The sequence below is a fragment of the Colobus angolensis genome, unplaced genomic scaffold (genome assembly GCF_000951035.1).
Source record: "Colobus angolensis palliatus isolate OR3802 unplaced genomic scaffold, Cang.pa_1.0 Scaffold144, whole genome shotgun sequence".
NCBI lineage: Eukaryota > Metazoa > Chordata > Mammalia > Primates > Cercopithecidae > Colobus > Colobus angolensis.
In genome coordinates this window covers 196,323-201,167 of record NW_012114533.1, presented here as the reverse complement: position 1 = coordinate 201,167, position 4,845 = coordinate 196,323, and the positions used below count along the sequence as shown (strand labels likewise).

At 51.0% G+C, this 4,845-nt stretch overlaps 1 pseudogene across 1 annotated transcript; it reads left to right on the top strand.

Annotated features, from left to right (window-relative positions):
* Positions 1–3,217: 3,217 nt before the first annotated feature.
* Positions 3,218–4,361, top strand: LOC105507093 (annotated as a pseudogene). The gene has a single exon (XR_001001036.1). The product of XR_001001036.1 is annotated as an uncharacterized LOC105507093 (transcript).
* The last annotated feature ends 484 nt before the right edge of the window (positions 4,362–4,845 follow it).

Sequence of the window (4,845 nt, the reverse complement as noted above, 5' to 3'; positions counted from 1 at the left end):
AAAGCAAAAGAGAGCACAAGATATGCATTTTCATTATGTCTACTGAGTGAAGGGTGGGGAGACATTTTCATTATTTTTGGGTTTTTTGTTTGTTTGTTCTTGAGACAGAGTCTTGCTCTGTCACCCAGGCTGGACTGCAGGGGCGAGATCTCGGCTCACTGCAACCTGCGCCTCCTGGGTTCAAGCGATTCTCCTGTGTCAGCCTCCCGAGTAGCTGGGATTACAGGTGACCATCACCATGCCTGGCTAATTTTTGTATTTTTAGTATAGACAGGGTCTCACCACGTTGGCCTGGCTGGTCACAAACTCCTGACCTCAAGTGATCCACCTGCCTCAGCCTCCCAAAGTGCTGGGATTACAGGCATGAGCAATGCGCCCGGCCCATTTTCATTATTTTTAAACAAAGGCGAGCAATTCACTTTCTCAGTGCCCACCTGAAGTAGAGAACCCTAACTCCTTACCATGAAAACAGATCATCTGTTCACTGAGCCCCAACCACAAAGCAGCCAGGGTTGAGTGATGGGCTATTGCAGCCTTCCTGTCTGACTCCTCCCACCTAACCATTCCTTCAGTACACACACTCCTTTCTTTCCCAGGTCCATTACCTCTTCCAAAAGCAATGTAAGATCCACCCAAGAACAGAGGGAAGTTATTGTCCTTCCCATTACCTAAGCAACCTGAGGGCAAAGTCCTTTAGATTACTGGCAGTGCTATTCTTTGGGTAACTTGATCTCTGCTTATCAGCTTTAATAACTTTATTATACAAAATACCCAGTCTTGGTGAAGTAACGATGACTCACTAACTGTGGTGTGACTAATTGTTTCATTCATTCTACAAACTTTTTTTTTTTTTTTGAGACCGAGTTTCACTCTGTTACACAGGCTGGAGTGCAGTGGCACGATCTCAGCATACTGCACCCTCCACCTCCTGGGTTCAAGCGATTCTTCTGCCTCAGCCTCTTGAGTAGCTGGGATTACAGGCATGTGCCATCACACCTATTTTTTGTGTTTTTAGTAGAGACAAGGTTTCACCATGTTGGTCAGGCTGGTCTCAAACTCCTGACCTCGTGATCTGCCCACCTTGGCCTCACAAAGTGCTGGGATTGCAAGCATGAGCCACCGCGCCCAGCCTCATTCTACAAACTTTTATTCTGCACTCTCTATAGGCTGGGAGCTACACTAGGGACTGGGGATGTGAAGACAGGCAACACGGTCCCTAGGCTCAAGGTGGCAGATAGATGTGCAAACAAGTGAAATATGATGTGATATTTGCTTTAATGGTGCTAAGGATAAAAGGATAAGTGGTAAGAAAAAGTGGCAACAATACATCTGACTGGGAGAATCAAGCAGGGTATCATACAGTCCCTCACACTTGAGCTGAGAATGAGAAAAAGCACGAGCTGGCCAGGTGACACAGGAGCATATTCCAACCTAGGAGACTGGGAAATGGGCCAAAATACATATGTTTAAGGAAACAAATAGCTTACTATATAATTAAATATGAGATGGTTTAGACTGGGCACTTATGGATAAGTCACACCCATAAGTTTTATTTCATCTTATAGGCAGTGGAGAGCCTCCGGAGGATTCTGAACCTTGTGGTCTCATCATCAGAGTTATACGTGGCAGTCATCCCAACCTTTTTGGCACCAGGGATGGGTTTTGTGGGAGACTATTTTTCCATGGACAGGAGAGGATGGTTTTGGGATGATTCAAGCACACTACACTTGTTATGCACTTTATTTTCAGTGGGAGCCCTGAGCTTGTTTTCCTGCAACTATATGGTCCCATCTGGGGGTGATGAAGACAATGGCAGATTATCAGACATTAGATTCTCATAAGGAGCGCACAACCTAGATCCCTCGCGCGTGCAGTTCACAGTAGGGTTTGTGCTCCTGTAAGAATCGAATGCTGCCTGATCTGATAGGAGGCAGAGCTCTCTAGTGGTAATGCAAGCAATGGGGAGCAGCTGCAAACACAGATACAGCTTCACTAGCTCACCCGCTGGTGGCTCACCTCTTGCTGTGTGTCCTGGTTCCTAACACGCTACAGACCAGTCCAGTCTGTGGCCCAGGGGTTGGGGACTCCTGGTGTATGGAAAAGACTACTCTGCAGCAATGTGGACAAATAGGATGAGGGTGAGCTGTCAGGGCAGACAGGCACAGATGGCAGAGCTATTTAAAAAGGAGGATAGATGACCGGGCACAGTGGCTCATGCCTATAATCCCAGCATTTTGGGAGGCAGAGGTGGACATGTCACGAGGTCAGGAGTTCAAGACCAGCCTGGCCAACACAGCAAAACTCCATCTCTGCTAAAAATACAAAAATTAGCTGGGCGTGGTGGCATGCGTCTGTAATCCAGTTACTCAGGAGGCTGAGGCAGGAGAATCACTTGAACCCAGGAGGCGGAGGTTGCAATGAGCTGAGATGGTGCCATTGCGCTCTAGCCTGGGCAACAGAGAAAGACTCCGACTGAAAAAAAAGGAGGATAGAGAGGGTTTGGGGATTGGTGGATGGGTAGATAAGGAAGGAGGAGTCTAGCATGACTCTCAGACTGCTGACTTGGACCAGCAGAGGAATGGCTGTGACAATAAATAAGATTGAGAAAACAGGAAGGTGAGCAAATTTAGAGGAGAAAATGCATTTCCTTTTTGGCATGGTGTGGAAGGCTCGGGAGAGAGGTCTAGGCACCAGATGTTAACGTGAGGTGAAATGGATATAGCTGAAGTCATGGGTGTGGTGAGGTTTTGCAGGGAGAGCAGGGACCCCCAGGAAGGCCGGTGCATAAGGGAGAATAGGGAAAAAAAATAACCAGAAAGAGACAAGGAGAGGCCAGAGAGGTGTGCAAAGAACCAGGGAAGAGAGTTATTCACAACAAACAAAAGAGGGGAGAGTTTTAGAGAAGGAGCTGAGCAGTTTGGGGCTCCAGGTGGGGCAGGAGTGGGTGGCCACGGTTGAGCAGCAGTGGCCTTCCAATTGGGCTGGATAGGATCTGATAGATTGGTCAGTCCTCTCCAGGACACTGAAGGCTGCAGAGTTGTGACTGGATGCTGGTGGAAGGACGGAGCGCGGGGAAGCTGAGTCAGATGCTAAAATCCTCCAAGCATGCGCCTGAAGTGACCAAGGGAAATGAAGGCGGAGGCTGCTGTTGCCTGGTGGCCTGGGAAGGGCCAAGAGCCGGGGAGCTCTACCCGCGCCTCCCCAGCCCGGAGAGGGAGGAGAGAACGTGCGACCTCAGCACTGAGCACGGTAGGGGAGGCGGGGCTCGGAGATGGCGCCGCGCTCCCGGATGAACAAAGAAAGCGACAGGGTGAGTCGCAGGGCACAGTGTGGGATGAGTCACCGAGAGGGAGGCACGGACTCCGGGAAGAAGGGGGAGCCGAGCGGGAAAAGACTTGCATCGGGGATGTGAGCTGAGCTACACCCAGACGAAAGCGGTTTGGGGATTCTGAAAGCAACAGGCACCGCCCATCCTGCCAGGCGGCTACTTCCTGCCCAGAGTGGGAGACCCCAGGCCAGCCCCAAACCCCGGCCCGCCCGGGATGAGGGGGGCTGCGGGAGCTGCGGGGGGGCTCCGCCAGGGAGGACAGTTCCAGGGTCCCTCGGCCGCCGCCCACTCCCGGGGGCGCTCCTTCCTCCCAGCTGCGCCCGGAGCACGTGCTGCCTGGCAGGAGCCCGCCCCCCAGCGCCCAGCCCGCTGCAGCGGAGCGCGCCTGGGTGCCCTCGGACGGGCCAGCAGCCCACGGTCGGCGCCGCACTGCCCCCTGGTGGCGGAGCGCTCCCTCGACCCGGTTCGCCACGCCTGGGAGGACGCGGCTGGGGCCTGCGGGCTCTCAGGATGGGGCCTTGGGGGATGAGGCTGGGCCTGCGGGAAACCGGGCTGGGGCGAGAAGGCTCGCAGGACTTCTCGCCACAGAATGTTTCGATGCTGTTTTTAATTCTGCAGAGGTAAGCCTTTCCACTTTAAGTCCAAGCTCAGCCCAGAGGACTGTTCTATAATGCATACACTTTAGTTTAAAAATGTTGCAAATGTAACGTGTGTCCTTGTAACAAACTCAAGCAATCCAGAATTATAGAAAGTAAAGAATGAAATAGACTTCTGCTTTGTCCCCCAGACGTCTTTGCACATATTAAGATATGTATATATGGAAATGTTACTGGGAGTCCCGGTTATCCCAAAAGGGGGTCTTTCCTGTTGTGTGGTCAGACCAACACACGAAACCGAAAGTATCAAGCAGTGCAGGCTTTATTCAATGGCTGTGGAGCTAGACGATCTGAAATCAGCTTAGCTGGTGAGAGCTGGGAAGTTAAAGGCGTAAATTGTCTTTAACGAAGGGGCTGGACATTAAGAGCAAGGGGGGAAATATTCATGCTTTTCTTGGGAAAGGACGGAGATTTTCCTGGAATCAAGGAACCCCTTTTTTTCTGTCCCTGCTTGGTCTCTTCCAGCCGTTGTCATGGCGACTGTCAACTGTCATGGCGCTGGTGGGAGTGTCACTTAGCGTGAAAACAGGATGATAATGAAGCCAGAGGTTCTTCAGAGGTGCCATCTTGGATTTCGCCAGCTTCAGCTGGTTTCGTCCTAAGAAGGGACTTCAGAACCCAGGCATTCTTTTTCCTGAAAATAAGCAGAGTTAAAGCTGAGTAGGGATTTAGCTCTGTCACATATGCTATCGCATGGGGCAACAAAAGCAGGGTCGGTCCAGCGAAATCAGCAGGCACTACAATGCGTAACACACCCAGCTACATTTATGCAGCATTTTTACAAAAATGAAACCATACTACCTGTAAAGGAAGATACGCTAACAAACAACAAAACTAGCAGGAACCAAGATTCCTACTGAC